General features: G+C 35.9%; 1 protein-coding gene across 1 annotated transcript in view; it reads left to right on the plus strand.

Moving 5' to 3' along the window:
* Positions 1–22,617, plus strand: part of map2 (microtubule-associated protein 2) — a 222,421-nt gene that overhangs the window by 102,355 nt on the left and 97,449 nt on the right. The window lies entirely within an intron of this gene.

Genomic DNA, 22,617 nt, shown 5'->3' on the forward strand with positions numbered 1-22,617 from the left:
ACTTAATGCTCATTTAGCTTTTCCCTACCTCCTGAAGCTTTGTAAACTGTCATTTGAGGGTTCAGGACGACAAAACCTTACCTTCAGTGTGACTACTGTGCACATGCACATCGCGACGACGATGCTCCAATGATATATTATGCAGCTCTATTAGTAAATCATAAAAAAAAGGATAAAAAAAAAAAGTAAATTAAAACAGGGCATGTCTGTTGAATTGAACACTGCAGAGGATTACTGTTTACATGTTATATTTCCATCATATGTGTCATGTCTGTTCTTGCTATGTACGTAATGAACAGGTCTCAGATTTGATGAAAATGATATTGTTGATGTTTTAGTGTATAAGTCATTTTCTCTAAAGGGAGAGTTGTATATAGCTCAGACAGCTACCTACCTACTCTTGGTCTTTTGATGTTTCTCCAGTAGAGGGCTGTTACTCTTTTTGCCAGTAATATTCTTAAATCTACAAATATTTGTTGATTTTTTTTTTTTAATCTTTGAATTACCAGGATGTAAACCCAATATGAACAGCTGTGGTACTAAGGTACTTGGATCTGTTGAATATCTTGGATACATTGTTTCACCTCTTACCAGAATTTTTGTATTTCTGTAAACTGTCAGATACAATGGAAAAGTGTGCTTTTACACACTTTTGATAACAAAGCACTGCACACACTTGATCTTCACAACAATACACCTCATGAAATTTGCATCTAATAGTTGTTAAGTTAAAAGATTGTCTGGATGACTGTCTCATCTACAATAGTTTAGTTATGGCAAAAAGCTGTTCTAAGGCTGTAGGTTGTTATATTTCTTATTTGAAGAACCATTAGTAGCAAATAAGCTTCATATATTTTATTAGTTAATTCATTTCTGACATGTAGCCGAACACAAATACATTCATTCATTCATTCATTCATTATCTGAACCTGCTTTATCCTCACTAGGGTCACGGGGGTCGCTTGGAGCCTATCCCAGCTACTTATGGGCGAAGGCGGGGTACACCCTGGACATTTCACCAGTTCATCACAGGGCTGACATGTAGAGACAAATAATCACTCTCACATTCACACCTATGGGCAATTTAGATTAACCAATTAACAGTATATCTTTCTTGTATATATTTCCAGTATATATTTCTTGTGACTGAGCATAGCAGAAGGCAACTTTTTAACTTTAGTGTCAATGATTTGAAGAAGAAAATATACACAAATGCACCTTTTATATACACTGAACAAAAATATAAACGCACCACTTTTGTTTTTGCTCCCATTTTTCATGAGCTGAACTCAAAGATCTAAAACTTTTTCTATGTACACAAAAGGCCTATTTCTCTCAAATATTGTTCATAAATTTGTCTAAATCTGTGTTAGTGAGCACTTCTCCTTTGTCCTTTGCTGAGATAATCCATCCATCTCACAGGTGTGGCATATCAAGATGCTGATTAGACAGCAGGATTATTGCACAGGTGTGACTTAGGCTGGCCACAATAAAAGGCCACTCTAAAATGTGCACTTTTACTGTACTGGGTGGTCCAGGGGGGTCAGAAAACCAGTCAGTATTTGGTGTGACCACCATTTTCCTCGCACAGTCTTCTTCATGAATTCTCTGAAACAGCTTTGGAGATGGCTTATGGTAGAGAAATGAACATTCAATTCACAGGCAAAAGCTCTGGTGGAGATTCCTGAAGTCAGCATGCCAACTGCATATTCCCTCAAAACTTGTGACATCTGTGGTATTGTGCTGTGTGATAAAACTGCACATTTTGGAGTGGCCTTTTATTGTGGCCAGCCTAAGGCACACCTGTGCAAAAATCATGCTGTCTAATCAGCATCTTGATATGCCACACCTGTGAGGTGGATGGATTATCTCAGCAAAGAAGAAGTGTTCACTAACACGAATTTAGACAGATTTGTGAACAATATTTGAGAGAAATAAACTTTATGTGTACACAGAAAAAGTTTTAGATCTTTGAGTTCAGCTCATGAAAAATGGGAGCAAAAACAAAAGTGGTGCGTTTATATTTTTGTTCAGTATATATTTTCTTCTTCAAATCATTGACACTAAAGTTAAAAAGTAGCCTTCTGCTATGCTCGGTCACAAGAAAAAATATTACTCACCCACATTTAGACTAATTAGTTTAAGCACAGATTAAGTGTTACTTTCTTATTACTGGTGAAATGGTTGAGTTTAGAATCTTCCTCTTTCAGTTACATCATCTTTAGTGCCAAAAATGCACCAAACCACACAACCTTTAAAAATACAAAAAAAACAACCACTTGTTTTTTTATGGATTCACCAATAAAAAACAGACATGAGTGTAGTTCTGGCTTCCATCATTGTTGGTAGAATGACGACAGGGGAAAAAAAAAAAAAAGCATTATTTTTCCAAATAGAACGCTGTAGCTTCCGGCCTATGAATAAACACAAAACTTGCTAAAAAACCGTCTACAGCGGCAGTCCAGAAAGAAGCACATTCATTAATCCTAACAGTTTGAGACCTGTCAGGGAGAGAAAAAGAAACATTTACAATAGGAGACAGAAAGAATGACTGTTACCTCTGCAGATGAAATGGCTGTGTGGGTGGATGTACATGTGAGTGCAGGCTGCTAGGAGCTGTGAGTGGGAAGTGGGTACTGAGTGGGAAGAGAAGAGCTGCTTTAGTGAGATGATCAGCACCGAGGCCCGTTGAAAGGCAGTCACGCTTTCATGGCTTTTCTTTGTTTTTTTGCACTTACACAGAAACAGTTCCAGGTAGTGACGGTGATGATGGAGAGAGGATGAGAGGTTTTTATGTATGCTTCCCATAGTCTGCATATGTGGTTTTGAATCAGGGTCAGTCACTAGCTTTTCATTGCATTATATGCCTGCAAATCATGGTTTGTTTGTTTGGTTGGAAAAATGTCACATTATAATGAATAAAAAACCCATAAATAGAAACCCATGCATCTATATCAATACAAATCCATGGTCTGGGGGTATATTACTGTGTGATCTGGTTCTGCTCAACAGGATTTGCATGTGTTTTTGGGGAGATAACACAAATCATTAGGTCTGCCATGATGATTACGTAATCACCTTATCACAATTATTTTTAGGTAAATGCAATTATTTTGTGTATTTGTTTTTATGCAAACACAGACTGTATATAAATAGTGGACAGGTCATCTGGGACGTGACACATTTGTCTGTTCTCTGTTGTTCTGAAGATGGTAGATTTGGAGAAAAGCAAAGGGAAAAACTGAAACTTCCTGAAACACAGACTACTTTCACTAACGGTATAAGAATAAACAATATCAGGTCATTTTGGCTAATTGGGGCATCTCCACTGAAAGCTCGCTCCATCGTGTCTGGTAGTGATGCAAAGTCAGAAATGCCCATTTCTTCTAAACTGCCCCTCTTCAGATCCATTTATTTTATTGACTTTCTCTGCAAAATTTATTTAATTCTACTCCATAAATGTCATTGCCTGTACTGTATGCAATGGTACAATAAATCAGTCATTAAGGAATATGACTTGCTTTTTTCATGAAGTATATTTAACAATATTTAGCTTATTTTCATATGGACCCTGTTGAAAGAGAAACTCAGGTTCTCAGGAAAATCGCCGCTTATCAATTAATCATTAATTGATTGATAAGGTCAACCAACTAATGATTAATGAATTAAGTGATAATTTGCATCCCTATTAACCCTTTCATGCATGAATTATGATAGCCTAAATGAAGATTTTGTTTCCTGAGTGTTTTTATTTCTCTAGACCACAGATGTCAAACATGCGGCCCGGGGGCCAAATCTGGCCCGTGGGATGAATTTGTGAAATACAAAAATTACACTGAAGATATTCAAGGATGTCAAAATCATTTTAATTCAGATACCACATACAGACCAATTAGATATCAAGTTGGTCAGAACCAGTAAAATACTATCATATTAAACCTATAAATAATGAAAACAGCCAATTTTATCTTTGTTTTAGTGTAAAAAAGTAAAATTACATGGAAAGCCTTATATTAAAAACTGTTATTTTACAAAAAATGTTAAAAAACCTGAAATGTGTTAAGATAAGTCAATGCAATTTTACCAATATTCTGCCTGTTATTAAATGTTTCATGCATTTGTAATTGTAATGTAAGTTGTAATGCACTTGTGTAAATGATAAACTGATAACATGAGGCAGAATATTGTTAAAATTGGACTTGTTTTTCTTAAGATGTTTCCAGTTTTTTGTGTTATTCAGATTTTTGTAGATGTTAAAAAAAATCTTGAATTAAGCAAAAAAATTCTTGAATTAAGCAAAAAAAAAAAAAAAAAAAATCTTGAATAAAGCAAAAAAAAAAAAAAAAAATCATGAATTAAATTAAAAAAAAAAAAAATCTTGAATTAAGCCAAAAAAATCTGGAATTAAGACCAAAAAAAATCTTGAATTAAGTAGAAAAAAAAAAAACTAGAATTAAGCCAAAAAAATCTTTAATCAAGCAAAAAAAAAAAAAAATCTTGAATTAAGCAAAAAAAAATCTTGAATCAAGCAAAAAACATCTAATAATAATTATATATTGTTAAATTTGGACTTGTTTTTCCTAAGATGTTTTCAGTTGTTCAAGTTATTCAGATTTTTGTAGATGCTGACATTATCATAATTTAATTTGACTTTTTCTCACTGTTATTATTTTACTGGTTCGGCCCACTGGAGATCATATCGGGCTGAATGTGGCCCCTGAACTAAAATGAATTTGACACCCCTGCTCTAGGCATTAAAATATCAATGCGATTGACTTTTTTTTTAACCTATTTTTCATGGAGATGCAAAAATGTCCATTCAGCTGGACACCATGCATTTAATTTTTGAAGCGAAGAAACGTCTTTACTGATATACTGTGTGAAAACTATGAAATAAAAACATTTTTAATGCAGCTAATCTGATGTTTTCTTACATTTTAACATACTCTAATACTGGTCATTACTCACTCCATGGAGATAATGTGTAAAAAAAAAAAAAAAGAGAGCTTTTTTTTTAACCCATAAAACTGTTAATTCCAGTCTAATAACAACAACAAGCAACAGATTTACATTCAAACATGTTAGTGTAGATCAAGTTTATGAAGAACAGCAAAGTTACAGTAATTATATGAACTGCAATGTATGGGATGATGCATGAGCGTCCACTGTGTTGGCAGATATGGAACTAAAATAACAAAATCCATGAACAAAACAGCAGTAGAATAGCTGTCCACTGTAGTGACCACTGTGCATGAAAGGGTTAAGTTGGACTAAATGAGACTTATAAGTAAACTAGTGTGTTGACCTGTGGGGATCCATGGACTCTAGATGTGGTAGTTTTTATGCTATTGTGTATTCGTGCATGCTGTACCGCATTAGTCCAGCAGTCACCGCCAAAGCATTCTGGCCATAGCAACATGATTGCGAGGCTATTGTATTACAAAATTACTAGTATCTCCCAAAATACTGGTCCTATCAACTTGATGTTTTCACTACTCTCTTCCTTAACCAAATATCTAAAAGTGTGGCAAACTGCAGCAGTCAGCTCTTTCCGGATTTTGTGTGACTCCTCGGACACATACACATGTACACAGAGGCATTATTATTACCTCCGCCAAGGAGGTTATGTTTTTGCCAGGGTTTGTTTGTCTGTCTGTTTGTCTGTCCGTTAGTGTGCAACATAACCCAAAAAGTTATGGACAGATTTTGATGAAATTTTCAGGGTTTGTTGGAAATGGGATAAGGAAGAAATGATTAACTTTTGGGGGTGATCCGGAAGAAATCCTGGATTCTGGATCACTTTGAAATTTTCGTTAACATTGTGGTAAATGGGGCCAAAATTTTCGTTTCCCAATATCTCGCTTAATTATTGACCAAAACTCATGAAATTTAACTCAGGAATTGACAATGGGGTCCTCTATCACATTTCAAAGGCTGATCCGGATCTGATCCAGAAGGTGGATTTTATCTCAATTTATATAAAAAATGGGGGTGCCCTTACTTTTTGGCCTACTGTGCCTTTAATATTAAAGGTAGAAATTTCTGACAAGCGCCATCGTGTAGCTCAGTCAGTTCCGCATCGGGAGTATGCCACCGGATTTCATGTAGCTTTAATACTTAAGGAGCTAGATCCAGAAGAAAACCGCCATTACGAGAAATGTGATTTTCGTGAATAACTACTGAACTAATAAGGATATAATTATGAATCCAGTTGCTAATGGTATGTTTTCATGGTCAAGGAATCTTAAAATATAGGTAAAATAAATATGGGACTAATATTTATGGTGGAAATCACAATATGGGGGAATTGTGCAAATCTCATGCAATTTGACTCAGGGATTTACAATGGGGTGTTTTATCAAATGGCAAAGACTGATCCGGATCTTTCAAAAAGTTATGGACAGATTTGGATGAAAATTTCAGGAAATATTGATACTGGCACAAGGAACAAATGATTAAATTTTGGTGGTGATCGGGGGGGCACTGATCTGCCTTGGCGGAGGTCTGTGCTCTCAGAGTGCTTTTCTAGTTACAATACTGAACTTTTCTGAACTAAATTCAGTGATCGGCTTTCATCAGTAAAAGACAATCATGTGAATCCAGACCACGAATGACTCCAGTATAAAAGAATTTGAATAAACCTATAGACATTCAAACCAATTTTAATTTTACATGTTTCATCCTCTATTATATAAAGGTTGAACACATTTAATTAAACTGTTCCACTGTGTGCTTTAAACGTACTGTAAAACACATGAACACCACACAGCACAGGCAGCTCTTATGCATGGTTTGTTTCATCCTACTCTAAGATATGCTGACATGAGACAAAATGACTGACAGAGTCTCTACTCTCTCCTGAAAGTGTCTGATATCGTAAATCAAAACTCAGTGTAGAGATGAACTGAGTTATTGTTCTGGCAACTTTAACTTAAGACGTAGAATTTGACTCGTCTCAACTAATGGACTGATGTTAACGTGTTCTTTTGTTAGAAGCTCCAAGAATAAGTCAGGATTCGTCTCGGTCTCATTTTTATAAATTTAATTGGACTTAATCTGACCACAAACAAAGCATTATTTAGTACTAAGGATCCACACCAAGGAGGAAATGGATCCAGACATTCCAAAGCACATCACTTTTAGTATCCTTGTAAACTGATCCCCAAACTATGGGCTGACCCCTTGTGCTAGGTGGGTCGGGGCACCAAAAATGGACTGGTATGATCTGACTCTTAAGCAGATGTGATACCTCAACTCTATGTGAAACTTTTTACTGACAGTGTGCATACGTCTTATCTCCCATGATTGACCTCTGTGGGAATGTATATTTAACCCTTAGGGGTCCACGGTCATGGCCCTGTGACTGAATCATGATATTTTCAACACATCGTAGCATCGGAAGTCAGTCACATAAATCACTGGGGACAATTGGATTCGAATGCGGACTTGAAACACTCGTCCACTTTTTATTTGATGTTGATAGAGCAAATACAATTGGAGATATGTTTTGAAACCAAAGCAAACAAGCAATATAGCATTATTATAGCGATATAAAGCAAGTGTTATATTTCTGACCATATCTTCATCATTTTTTGTCCTTTTTCAAAATGGAAAAAAAAAACTGGCCAAATTTGCGAATTCTAATCCACAGACTGCATTAGTATTACAGGTAAGGATGAGAATGACCCCCACCTGAACAGGATGCGGAAACTGGGAGGTCAAGGGTGGGGGAGGTGAGAAAACTGGAGAAAACACCCATGTAAAGATCTGCTTTTTTGTCAAATATTTGAGAATAGTTTTAATTTATTACAATTTTGATTTTATATACCTACTAGAAAAGCACTCGGAGAGCGCAGACCTCCGCCAAGCGCAAAAATTCCCCACATAATCGATGATACAAATCCTACATTTATTTTTTTTAAATAAAATCCGCCTTCTGGATCAGATCCGGATCAGCCTTTGAAATGTGATAGAGGACCCCATTGTCAATTCCTGAGTTAAATTTCATGAGTTTTGGTCAATAATTAAGCGAGATATTGGGAAATGAAAATTTTGGCCCCATTTACCACAATGTTAACGGAAATTTCAAAGTGATCTAGAATCCAGGATTTCTTCCGGATCACCCCCAAAAGTTTATCATTTCTTCCTTATCCCATTTCCAACAGACCCTGAAAATTTCATCAAAATCTGTCCATAACTTTTTGAGTTATGTTGCACACTAACGGACAGACAAACAAACAAACAGACAAACAAACCCTGGCAAAAACATAACCTCCTTGGCGGAGGTAAATATTTGGAACCAATATTCACTTTTAAAGTCTTTGAGAAGGTTCATTAAGCATCTTTGTGTTATTTATGCAATAAATTATACACATTGTCAAATCTGATTCTATATTTTTTGTGTTTTTTGTTCTTTCATGTTGATATAGTAGGTTAAATTGAAAAAATAATGGGCAGATGATATAGATGAAGTTGTGCTGAAAAAAAAGATACCAAACATGGGTATATTAAGCATTTCTTTATATAATATATAATAAAGGCAAAATCAAAAGTACTTAAAAGCAGCCAAAATAGGCTCAGACCCCTAAGGGTTAAAAGTGTGTCTAAGGGAAAACCCATGTCCTGTGTTTAGAAATCTGTCAGCTTGGTATGTTGACCAAGATGTTACAACCAGCCCATACTATACTAAGTGAAACAAAGGAATCATATTTTAAAACACTAACTACTAATTACTAATAAGATTAAACTTAAGACTTCAACTGTCTAAATTAAAATAATATTTCAGTGACAAAGTCCTAAAAATCCCAATGTGACAATAAACCAGTGGTTTCCAACCTTTTTTGGCTCATGACCCCATTTTAACATCACACATTTCTGGCGACCCAAGAAATTCAAAACAAAGACTTTTTTTTTTTTCTCAAATGAATATTGTTTTTGATCATGTAATAGTTTGCTATACTATGTTGCAAACAAATGTTAATTTTAGACAACATTTAGTCTATATAATGTATATTATTAAGAACAGAGGCAGTAAAGCCAGGTGTAGATTACTGCACAAAGTGAGAATTTTATTTTCCTTGGTCAGGATATGTACAGTCAGTCCAGCTTGGATTTACAAGGCTGACAATACTGAACAAACAAGAACTCAAACTATGAATTATGAAAGAGCTGCAGCATCTGAAACCGACCACAATGAACATTTGACAGATAAACAGAACCACAGTGCTTCAGTTTCAGCTTCACAGTTTGTCATGTCTTTTATGGATTGGGATTGTCTCTCTCAACTCACCATATATTATTAATATGTAAGTTTTTTTAAATTATTTTTATCAATTATGAGAAATTTCAGGCGACCCCATTTGAATTCCAGGCGACCCCACATAGGGTCCTGACCCCAAGGTTGAAAAACATTGATTTAATGCATATCTTTAAGAGGACCTGAAACAATGGATACTATAAGTGTATTTATTTTATTATTAGACATCTACCCAGTTATTCATATTCATCTTAACTATTCTCAGCTCATTGTTGTCCTCATCTCTAGTCGTATATTTGTTTATATCGGGGATGCAACGGTACACGGGAAAAACCGTGCACTTGTCAACTTACTTATATTTTTTATTAGTAAGTTGTTGTTGTTTTTTTAATCAATTACTAGAAATTTCAGGCAACCCCATTTGAATTCCAGGCAAATTCCCCAAGGTTGAAAAACACTGCAGTAAACTATCATGAATTGCCAAAATATCTCTGTAGGTACATGAGTGTTTATAATACACCTGTGTGGCTGACGTCGCCTGTGCCCCTTTCACATTTTTATTACACGAGCAAATAGTTTTCTTCTGCAACATCTTGTCACTTCTTGGGCACAGGTTTAAAAAAGGCTTTGCAATCACACCTCCAGTGTCTCTGCTGCCTGTTTGGTTCCACAGAATAATTATGGCTTTGAATTTGATGATGATATTAACTGTATTCTGGAGAGTAAGGTTATAGCTTTATAAAGGCCCACACTGTTCTAATAATACCAGCCTACTGGGTTGCAGTTCAACATTATTTTACTTTCACACTGTAGAATCCTAAAGTGTGTCTGTTTTTGTAGAGGAAAAGCCTTTGAAGCAGAACTTCTTTTGCTGTAACAGCATCTTAAAGCTTTCGTTTCTCTTTAGATGGATTTTTATGGTAAATACCAATGAAGATGCTGAATAGAAAATGAATAATGATGAGTTTCTTTTTTTTTTTTAATGATCCATCTGTTTTTTAAATATTTAATCACACATCTATCTTGGTGCTATATGTAATATTTCTACTTTCTTTTTTTCTTTCTTTTTTTTAATTCTTTTTCACATGTTCATGAACATAAAATACAGCAAACACACAGCAAGGCCAGCTGAGGGTTACAGTTTTCAACAGAATATATCCATAAATAATACAATAAGAGGAAAATAAGGACATCACATTACCATTTCAGCGCTGATGTCTTTGTTTTTAAATCCAATCCATTTGTCCCATTTTCTATCAAACTCATCCTGTTTTAATCTTTAGGTATAAGTCATTTTTTCCACTACCCATATTTCCTGTACTATACCTAACCATTGTTTGTATCTAGGTGGGTCTGTAGCAAGCCCATTTCATCTCTAATATTTCTACTTTCAAATAAAAAAAAAAAATACCTAAAATTATCATTAGTGTTTAGAATAAAGAGCTGTTGAGCTCTGTCACAAACAGCAATGCAGTGGATTGTAAACATATGAACAGATTATATTGATAATGATGGTCTGGAGGATCCATTTGACCACTAGAGGGAGTAGTGAGCCACTCTGCCTTCGACCAAAGGATCAGAAAGCAACCAGATGGGATTAAAACTGCTAAAAAAACAACAACAAAAAAAACTTTTAGACTCAAACAAAGTGACTAAGTGATTAAAGCTAGAAGTGCAGTTGTTATTTTCACCACTGGACACAGATATAAATGAAAAGAATGGAGTTTGATGTTGAAATGGCAGCGTTCCTTCTACAGGGATGAGTTTGATTATGATGCTTATGAAGACATAAATATTTTATGTGATGTTATCATTGCTAGGTTTATGTTTCCACAATTCAGACTAAACTCTGACAGTTCTGACCTTTTTTTATGTGATCAAATTTTTATTTTCCTTTTCATTTAACAAATGAAGTCCAACAGAGGTATTTCAGGGGATACAATATTACTGGAATGGATTCTCAGAACAAGAATACCAACAGTGGGCCCAAGACGTAATAAGAACGTGTCATGGGATACCAGTGGACACAGTGATGGTATGATAAAAATAAAATAAAATAAAATTGCACACTCAAAAAATAAAAATGCATACATAACTTACAAAAAAACAAAATACTCACACATACACATAGAGACACGTAGAGACGCACAAACATATATTTCTGACCTTGTTTGTTTAATTCCAGGCAGATCTTTAGTGCAGCTAACGACATCACAAACTGTACAGAAAACGGGTATGATTTGTGGTTTTACTGTGGCTGTTTTAATTAAGAGTGTTAGAAAATATTGATTCTGCAATATATCGTGATATTTCATGTCACAATACTGTATCGATATTAAAAAGTACTGTATCGGTATTTTTAGGTATTTATTAAGATGCAGATATGGCCGAGGTTCATTTTTGTTTTTTGGTTTTCTTTATTGTTTATATCTTGTTTATTATTTTTTAACACTGTTTTATTAAATAAGGGTTATTTGAAGCATCCTAAAAGCACTTTTTACTGTCTCAGAGAGGCAGATGTTAGTTCCTTTGTTGGGATTGCACAAAAATAATGTTATGATGTTAGTTCTGAACTAATAGAATATGAACATTTGAGCAGGATCTTAAACTGTACTGTCTGTAAAACATAATTTAAGTTATAACACAGGACCATTTTGTGATATAACATTAGATCCTGTTGTGATCAAATCAAAATGTGTTTAGTATTTGTGCAGATTTCTGGTGTAATTCATTTCTTCCAGGAAATAATCATTTTTAAAAAAGAAATAAACAAAAAAATTGCCTTTTTAACAGCATCATGATATATCGTATCAAGATCCTAGTTTTGTGATTTGTATCGTTTCGCCAGATTCTTGCTAATACAAACCCCTAGTTTTAATGCAATCATGCCATAATGTAAACTATCAACTGACACAGCATGTGAAAATTATAAGACAAAATAAGCAGCTATGAGTTTTAACTTGAAGAAGAAAACTTAATACCATAATACAGATGTGTGTAAACAATGAGCTTTATACTTTATTCAGTGAGTGATGCATTCTGTGGATATTTAGCTTTGATTCGTTGTTGGTTTTGGCATTCCTAAGTGCATTTTCTTGCAACTTCCCCCTGCTGTTGAAAGTTTAGAGTATCAGTACAACACAAAACCACTTTATTTTACGGATTTGACTTTGCAGTTCCACATGCTCCAAAAATACCATCTTCAGGACGAAGAACTGCTTTCAGACATGACGTAAATGTAGAATGTTGTCTAAAACATATGACTACGCACCCCGAAACACAAACACACACACAAAAACAAAAGTGGAAGTACTATATCTCACATTCCCTAAGCTCTTTTCAGTGCTCTCGGGCTCCTGCAGTGAGACGACGGCCCTGAGAGGAGAGCCCTGCAATGCAGCATCTGTGTGACTCACACAAACGCACACACACATACACACACACACACACACACACACACACACACACACACACACAGCGAGATGGCGGCGTGTGAAAGTGTTCAGATCGTAGGAGGCAGATGAGGAGAGGGAGAGCGAGGGGAAGGATGAAGCCTGGCGAGAGGTGGTGGAGGAGGAGGAGTAGGAGGAGTGAGTAGGAGGAGGAACAGCGAAAGGAGTAGGTGGACGAAGGTGAAGAGGGAAGAAGGAAGAACAGGTGGGAGGAAGAAGAACCAGAGGTGAAAGGATGCGAAGATATCACACAAAAGAAGAAGAAGATAAGAGCTTTGGAAATGACAAATGGACTAAATTACTTAATTGGCATCGCAATTACTGTCTGAACTCTAACAGCTGATGTATTCACGGAAAAGAGGCAGACGAGCGATTTATCGGACGGGCTTCATGTCTTTTACACATATGACATAGCGATACATGCTTGAGTTTAGAGAGAAAAACAGGTTTAACTAAGGTTTAGGTTTTGAATCAGAACGTAGCCACAACTTTGACACTGTTTTTAGAAAACATTGAATTTAGTGTGAGATTTTGCTGTTTACTTTTTTTTTTTGTGTGTGAATAGAATAGAATAGAATTAGAATTAGAATAGAATAGAATAGAATAGAATAGAATAGAATAGAACAGAATGCCTTTATTGTCATTATACATACAGGGTGGGGAAGCAAAATTTACAATATTTTGAGGCAGGGATTGAAAGACAGTGTATGACCAATTAGTTTATTGAAAGTCATGAGAATTTAAATCTTCAAATCATATTTTACTGCATTTCTAACGGTCTTGTTGTCTACCTCAAGTTCAATTGCCATTTTTCTCATGGATTTGGTTGGATCCTTTAGGATTTTGGATTTGAGAGCTTTAATAAAAGCTTTGGTACGTTTTTTGTTGCTTCCTCCACTTCCAGACTTTCTCGTAATAGTTTTGCTCATAGTCATTCTCTTCTTTATATTCTAAACAGTCTTTATGGACACTCCAACTATTTTGAAATCTCCTTTGGTGTGACGAGTGCATTCAGCAAATCACACACTCTTTGACGTTTGCTTTCCTGATTACTCATATGGGCAAAAGTTTCTGAAAAGGTATGGATAATAGTGTTAGGTATGATTATGACATCAATATATGTTTGGTTTCAAAACAACTGACGTAGTGCCTGCTGAGAAAAAACAACTAAATGTTCATTGTAAATTTTGCTTCCCCATCCTGTTATATATATACAGAATAAAAATAAGTATGCCAACCAACCAAGAAACGGTAGAGATAAATAGATATTGCACTTGGACCCTGGCTAGTAGGGCTGGGTAAAAAAAAAATGGATTTGATCGATTTTGGATCAAGTTCATCTACATTTTACACAATTGATTAATAGTGGATGAGATAGATTTTTCAGAGCAGGACCAGAAGTACCTGACCTGGATACCGCCAACGCAGAGGTGCCGCCAGGAGGTCCACCTGGCCTCAAAGTCGAACCTGCAGTGCAGAGGAACTGGCCGGCAGAAGCAGGTTGTGGTAGTTGGTCGTTCTAGAAATATTAACTTCGATCACCTATGGCTGAGTGCGGAGTTAGAGGAATAGTAAAGCGGCAATCACGAAGCTCCGCCCACCCTCCCCCTCCAGTGAGTTTCTTGTACCAAGGGCCCAACATGATGATGTTTCAGGGGAGCTAATTTAGTGTCGGTGCCCCAGGGTGATAGTAATGTGCTCTAAGGCTAGAAGCACCAGCCATAAAACAGAATAAAGATGATGGAGAAGTTTGTTTTGAGCCACTGGAGAAACATGGTCATGTTTGTGTCCTGTTCATTATTTAAGAGCAGATTCATCTATTTACTGATGAATTGTCATATTTATTTCCTTTCTAATGTCAATATTGATTTCGTGTTGCATGGCTGCGGTAGTCACATAATCAGGTGACAGCTCAAAATCGTACTTTGGTATCACTAAATGAATCTGAATTAATTAATACTGAATCAAATCGATATCGAATTGTGATTAATCGATTCAGAACCTTATGAATCTAAATCAAATCGATTAAGGAAATTGGCCATGATACCCAACCCTACTGGCCAGACACTGAGGATGTACACTACAAACAAAAAGTTAAGGATATTTCTTTTTTTTTTTTTTTTTTACATGTTTTTGTCATTTTTGCCATTTGTAAATAAAACCAATGTCTGGTCATTAACCCTTTGATGCATCGCGGTCACTACAGTGGACAGTTATTCTACAGCTGTTCTCTTGTATGTTCATGAGTTTTATAGTTTTGGTTCCATATCAGCCAAAACAATGGACACTAACGCATCATCCCAAACACTGACATTCATACCATTACTGTAAGTTTGCTGTTCTAGATAAACCTGATCTGCAGTAACATGTCTGAGTGTAAATGAATTGCTTGTTATTGTTATTAAACTGCAATTAAAAGGGTTATTTATCTATTTATTTATTATTTTACATATTATCTCCATGAAGTGAGTATTAACTAGTGTTAGAGTATGTTAAAATGTGAGGAAACAGCAGATTAGCAGCATTAAAAATGTTTTTATTTCATAGTTTTCACACAATATATCAATAAATACATGTTTCTTTGCTTCAAAAATTCAATGCATGGTGCCTGTCAAGATGCATGGACATTTTTGGAACTCCATGAAAAATAGGTTCACAAACGAATTTTCAATTACATTCCTTGTTTCGTGTCTGAAGAAGAATAAAAACACTCAGGAAAAAAAAAAAAAAAATCTTGAATGAAGTTCTCATAATTCATGCATGAAAGGGTTAAAAAATGTGTTTCAATTCAGTTCACACACAAAAAAGTAAAAAGTGCTGCATGTACAGGAACCCCAACTGAAAAAAATATCCCAAAAATGAAAAATATCCTTAACTTTTTATTTGTAGTCTATGTTAAATGTACAGGGGTTGGACAAAATAATGGAAACACCTTCACCTCAAGATGATAATGCCCCAATCCATACAGCTAGAATTGTTAAAGAATGGCATGAGGAACATTCTAATGAAGTTGAGCATCTCGTATGGCCGGCACAGTCCCCAGACCTCAACATTATTGAGCATTTATGGTCAGTTTTAGAGATTCAAGTAAGACGTCGATTTCCACCGCCATCATCTCTAAAGAGTTGGAGGGTATTCTAACTGAAGAATGGCTTAAAATTCCTTTGGAAACAATTCACAAGTTGTATGAATCAATACCTCAGAGAATTGAGGCTGTAACTGCCGCAAAAGGTGGACCTACACCATATTAAATTATATTTTGTTGATTTTTTAAGGTGTTTCCATTATTTTGTCCAACCCCTGTATATCCTTACATGAGATATTGTCACTGTAATGTGTTCAGTACCCATATTGCACTTGGGTAAAACGTGCGTGCTGACCTGGATGGATCTGAACCTCTTCCCTGAGGGCAGAGAAGGATCGCACCCTGTAATTAACCCACAAACTGATCTTAACAATTCACTGAGCTAAAATTCACGTTCTGTATAAAATCTCCAGACGAATGTGACATTTTTAACACTTCAGTCAACCCTGTCAGTGCCTCTGAATAGATTAGAAATGTGCAAATCAGTTCCAGTGTTTTAATCTCATTTCAATGTTATGATTAATATGAATATTTGTGGTTGTTGAGTGCCACGCTTTGAGACTGTTGTGGGCAGCAGCACTGGTTAGAAATATGAATTTTAAGGCCCTTTTCAGAGCTGTGTGTTAACATCCGTCGTGACAAATCTGATCACGCGTGGACATACCTAATGGAAGGTCTTAAAAAAAAAAAAACACTCAAGATGCATTCCTAGCCAATCACTCGAGACACGTTCAGAGGTGGTCTGGGATGCATTTGTCCACATTCTCTTGTAGTCTGAACATGTACGTGTCCTGGCATGCATTGAAGGACTGAGTAGCCATCTGAAATAGTCTGTCTAGCACACCAACAATGTCATATTAAAGTGTTGTTCAGCCTGAGCTCACCTGAACGACACCGGCTCTGCTACATTTTTTTCTTCTGTGAGGAATTACTGTAGAATATCCACAGTTTGCATCATCCAGTAGAAATTCATGATCGTATTTTTAAGCTCTTGAAAAAGCAGTCATCACTACGTCATGCAAGACGTAATAAAAAAGTTATGTCACCATTCAGTTTGTATGGATTTATTCATGGGGTCAGTTTACATAGTGGATAACAGCAGAAAACACTCCAGTGATTTACATTAGCAAAGAATCACATGTGCTATATTTCAGGCATCTTTTGCTTCTTTATTTATGTTAATATTCACCCATAAAGACCCAGTCCTACTTTTGTGTCAGTTCCTAGATGAATTTTTCTCTATATTTAACCTATTTTAACCCTTTCATGCATACTGGTCACTCCAGTGGACAGTTATTTTCCAGCTGTTCTCTTATATATTCATGGATTTTCTTGTTGTAGTTTCATATCAGCCAACACAGTGGACACTAATGCATCATCCCATACACTGACATTCATACCACTACTGTAACTTTCCTGTTCTTTTATCTAAATAATTTGCTAATTGTTATTAGACTGTAATTTATAGAGTATTTTTTTTTGTTTGTTTTTTGGCATATTATCTGAGTGAGTAATAACTAGTATTATAGTATGTTCAAATGTGAGAAAACATCAGATTAGCAGCATTAACCTCCCAGGAAAATGAAAATTTTAGCTTTTTTCCATTAAACAATTGTCTTCATTGGACAGTGCATAATGCAACAATTTTGTTTGGTTTGTTTTTTCAAATACATTTATTTGTTTGTTTGTTTGTTTGTTTGTTTAATTTTGTAATGGAATGTCCTTTGCAATGGACAGTATTTTTTAAGTGAAACTGTCAAACTTTTGTCCCCTACAGAAGACAAAAATGCACTGCTGGGTCTCAGGAGGATAAAACATGTTTTTATTTCATAGTTTTCACACAGTATGTCAGTAAATACATGTTTCTTTACTTCAAAAATGAAACACATGGTGTTCAGCTGAGTGGACATTTTTGTAGTGCCATGAAAAATACGTAAAAAAAAATAAAAATAAAAAAATCACGTTGTTTTTTTTTTTATGCCTAAAGAGGAATAAAAACTCTCAGGAAAAAAATCTTGATAAAGGTTCTCATAATTCATGCATGAAAGTGTTAAAGGGGTCATATTTTGCTAAACCCACTTTTATTAGTCTTTGGTTCATTTATTTGTGTATTTGGACCCTAACAGTTCATAAAGTTTGAATTTGAACCCTCCAGGTGCTGCAAAGCTATCTTTATATTCATTTTGGAAAAAATCGAGAGGATTTCTATAACCCGTTTTAATTCCGTCTAGGCCATAATTAGTTACGTCACGATGTTTAGACATATAAGGTCAAGACTTCTGACAAACATTTCTCCTAGTACGACGTAATTGTTTATCAGCAGCAGCAGTTGTAGTAAAAATGGAAAATATGTCCAAACTTCAATCCGATTACCTAAAATGTTCAGTTGTTGGTTGAACGGGACAGAGCAGCACAATCAACAACCTGAAAGGGGTGGGGCCTGAAGTGGCTTATTTGCATTTAAAGGGCCAGCGCTCAAAACGACCTTTCTGGTGTCATTACTCAGAAATAGGGTTGAAGATGGACCTGTGGAGTTGAATTAATGAAGAATTCAGACCCAAGTATAGCATTTACAGTTTATGTAGACCACAGGGAAATGATTTAAAATGCATAATTCCATTTAAAAAAGCAAAGTATCACTCCATTAAGGAACCTAAAACGGTATAAAACTGACTTTAAAAAAACACACAAAACATATTCAACAATGGACATCCAATGAACATCTGTGATTTCAACAGAATTATAACTATGACTTTCCAAATTGTCTTTAAACGTTTTCATTTTTTCGTTTTATACTGATATATTTATTTTTGGCATATTACTCCTTCAACCTATTGGACAATGGTCACTCAAAACAAGCTCAAATACTCCTAAATAGATTTTTTGTGTGTTGTTTAGTATAGTTAAACCTACATACTGCCTACTAAGGTATACGTAGACCTCAGGGAAATGTTTTAAAATGGATAGTTCCATTAAAAAAAAAAGAAAATTATCACTCCTTTAAGTGATTCATCACTATTTTTTAAAAATAATATTATCCTCTGTATTTTGGATTTTTCATTGTAAATCGTAAATTTTATACGCAAGTTATATTCACACATTTTGAGGGTCAATGGAAACGCGACTACAGCAACACACATCAACCAGACACTTACAACTGCACCCCCAAGTTCCATCCAAGTCAAACTCTGCTGTTTTATCCGTTAGACATCTGTGTACATGTGAAGCAGAAAGTTGGAATTTATGAATCTAAGAAAACAAACCTTAAAGTCTGTTCATCTTTCTCTGAATCACATACGTTCAAAGCCAACTTTTACCCAGACAGAGTGGGAGGAGGAAAAAGTATACTGAGCGGTCTATTTCGAGGACATAGGGAGGAAAATTGCCCCCACAGCATCTGTTGAAGACTTTTCATGTTCAGAGTAGAAAGTGCAACATATTGAGTGGAATTTTTTATCACTTCACATCATCCACAGCACAATATGTTGATGAAGGCAGCTTGTCACTGCTGATTCATTTCTGGGAAATGATGACTTCGCCGTGATGCAGTAGGTGAAAGGAGTGGAGATGCTGGACCTTGAAGCGCCTTCTGTGCACTCGTAACACTTAAAGGATGTGTAAAAGCTGCGATACGTGGCAGACAAAACCAACCTTTATTCTTCAACACAAATGTGAATGATTACATAAAACAAAACCAAATGTGACTAAACATATATTTTTGTATATGCATATTAATTGGGTCTGAAAAGCATGTTGATCACCAGAGGTAGTTTTAATTTGTTTGATTTTATACAATATGTTGTGTATACATGCAGCGAAGCAAATCTGGTGTCTTGGTAACTGATGAGTAACAGCAAATAAGGGAACATGATGAATAAGAAACACAAGGACTAGAGCTGTTTTTCACATTCCACCTCCAGCAAACTGATAGGAATTGACAGAGCTGAAGGACGTCAATCAAATCTAAGAAATAAGCCAAGTGAGGGCAGATGTACCTCCAGAAGGTAGAGCAGGTTTTCAACAAACGTTAACAGGACCGTGGTTCAGTTCCAGCTCATCTGCAGAAAGATGCACAGTGAAGGACTATGGGTTCAGTAATGTTTTATGTAAATCAATGGACTATTTTGCAGTAAATTAATGGGAAATGCAAAATGTAACCACGGAAAGTGCAAACCCATAAATTCAAACAAATGTACGACGGCAACAGAGTATAGAAATGTTGGAGAAAAAAAAAAAAAGTTGGTTAGAAGCACTCTTTGGATTGGTTGTTCTTTATTTAAATCGGCTAAAATTTGCTTAGAGGTCTTATTTATGTCTTTGTGCATAAGAAATCAATAGAAGTGAATCCCCAAAGGAACTTTGTGTTGGTAAATGCAAGTTCTGCAAATTTACAGGATTTCAGTTCTGTTGCAACATGTTGATGGTCATATGAACTATGTTTTCAGGTCAAAAATGTCCAATTTCATCACAATTAATGCTATATTTTCATGTCACAAATGGCCAAGTTCTATTTTAACTAACTTTACCTGAAAAACAAATATTCTGTTCTTTTAGATTACCCAATTTTTCTTACAAGATTCTATCCTACATATCACATGTTTTATTTTTACAGGTTGCAATATGGAGTATGGCGCTGATCCATCCTGCTTATGTTACGCCAATACATACATTAAGAATGTGACACGTCACTTTTTAAATCAACAGTTTTCTAATAATAAGCATTTTTATAAAGAAATAACAATTCTATATTATTTACTCTTTAGTATGGTGATAAACTATACAATAAATAATTCTGATACTAGTTTTTGCACAGGGATCATTTGTGGAAACGGTGACATGGCTGCCGAGCATCAGTATGATGGGATCTGTAACAACTATGTCACATCCGTCCACTGCCACATTTTGTGTTTTTGTGTCAGCTGTTATTGTTTTAGATCCACAATACTAACATTTATGAATAAGAGGAGAATTAGCAATAGTAAGTATATAAGTTTATTACTAATAAAGTACTGGTACTGACCAGATCATCATGGGTAATGTCATGTCTGTCCACTGTCACGTCCGTCCACCAGTTATTTATTTATGCTCTTTCTAATGCTGTTTTAAGAATTCTATTCTTTCTTATTTATTTTCTTCTATTCTGTGTTATTATTTTATATTCTATGCTATATTCTGTTCTATACTGAATTTATTAATTTCAATGCCCCCCCCCCCCGCCAGGTGTTAGGGTTATTTTACCGTATTAACTCTAACCCTATTATACCATATTCAAAATCCAATATTTCTGGAAAATATAGCTTCCACTGTCAAATAATATCAGTAGTCTGTGCACAAATGTATTAACATTATTTCAACACAGTTCTATGCATTTCTTACAACTTTTTTTTTTTGTTTTTGACAAAAATGGCCGCTCATTTGACCCCCTAAGTAAATTTTAGCCGAAATGCATTTTGAGTGAAGGTTTGATGCTGAAACATTTCAAAATATACAGTACGGGCCAAAAGTTTGGACACACCTTCTCATTCTTTGCATTTTCTTTATTTTCATGACTATTTACATTGTAGATTCTCACTGAAGGCATCAAAACTATGAATGAACACATGTGGAATTATGTACTTAACAAAAAAGTGTGAAATAACTGAAAACATATCTCATATTCTAGTTTCTTCAAAGTAGCCACCCTTAGCTCTGATGACTGCCTTGCACACCCTTGCCATTCTCTTGATGAGCTTCAAGAGGTAGTCACCTGAAATGGTTTCCTAACAGTCTTGAAGAAGTTCCCAGAGATGCTTAGCACTTGTTGGCCCTTTTGCCTTCACTCTGCGGTCCAGCTCACCCCAAACCATCTCGATTGGGTTCAGGTCCGGTGACTGTGGAGGCCAGGTCATCTGGCGCAGCACTCCATCACTCTCCTTCTTGGTCAAATATCCCTCACACAGCCTGGAGGTGTGTTTGGGGTCATTGTCCTGTTGAAACATAAATGATGGTCCAACTAAACGCAAACCGGATGGAATGGCATGTCACTTCAGGATGCTGTGGTAGCCATGCTGATTCAGGTTGCCTTCAATCTTGAATAAATCCCCAACAGCGTCACCAGCAAAGCACCCCCACACCATCACACCTCCCCCTCCATGCTTCACGGTGGGAACCAGGCATGTAGCATCCATCCGTTCACCTTTTCTGCGTCGCACAAAGACACGGCGGTTGGATCCAAAGATCTCAAATTTGGACTCATCAGACCAAAGCATAGATTTCCACTGGTCTAATGTCCATTCCTTGGGTTTCTTGGCCCAAATAAATCTCTTCTGTTTGTTGCCTCTCCTGAGCAGTGGTTTCCTAGCAGCTGTTTGACCATGAAGGCCTGATTCACGCAGTCTCCTCATAACAGTTGTTGTAGAGATGTGTCTGCTGCTAGAGCTCTGTGTGGTATTCATCTGGTCTCTAATCTGAGCTGCTGTTAATTTGCGATTTCTGAGGCTGGTGACTCAGATGAACTTATCTTCAGCATCAGAGGTGACTCTTGGTCTTCCTTTCCTGGGGCGGTCCTCATGTGAGCCAGTTTCGTTGGAGCGCTTGATGGTTTTTGCGACTGCACTTGGGGACACATTCAAAGTTTTTGAAATTTTCTAGACTGACTGACCTTCATTTCTTAAAGTAATGATGGCCACTCGTTTGTCTTTACTTAGCTGATTGGTTCTCGCCATAATATGTATTCTAACAGTTGTCCAATAGGGCTGTCAGCTGTGCATCAACCTGACTTCTGCACAACACAACTGATGGTCCCAACCCCATCAATAAGGCAAGAAATTCCACTAAGTAACCCT

The sequence above is a fragment of the Sphaeramia orbicularis genome, chromosome 21, assembly GCF_902148855.1.
Source record: "Sphaeramia orbicularis chromosome 21, fSphaOr1.1, whole genome shotgun sequence".
Classification (NCBI taxonomy): Eukaryota; Metazoa; Chordata; class Actinopteri; order Kurtiformes; family Apogonidae; genus Sphaeramia; species Sphaeramia orbicularis.